This window comes from Cydia amplana, chromosome 8, assembly GCF_948474715.1.
Source record: "Cydia amplana chromosome 8, ilCydAmpl1.1, whole genome shotgun sequence".
NCBI classification, from domain to species: Eukaryota; Metazoa; Arthropoda; class Insecta; order Lepidoptera; family Tortricidae; genus Cydia; species Cydia amplana.
The window spans coordinates 16704089-16704297 of record NC_086076.1 but is presented as its reverse complement, the minus strand read 5'-3'; positions in this window follow the sequence as shown (position 1 = coordinate 16704297).

Here is a 209-nt window from a genome sequence, read left to right as displayed (position 1 = left end):
ATAATATTTAACATTGTCGTGTGTAAAAAATATGTAAATTTTTGGCATTTTCGAAATAAATTAAAGTTGGATAAGAACAAAGTCAAATTGAGAAGATTTTTACCATAAATTGTAAATATCGATATCACTATTTGCAATCCCTAAACTTTTTATTAGTTGTTTACTTAAAATTTGCTCTGGCGTGTGAGTGAGCGTCTTTGCGGACTGCC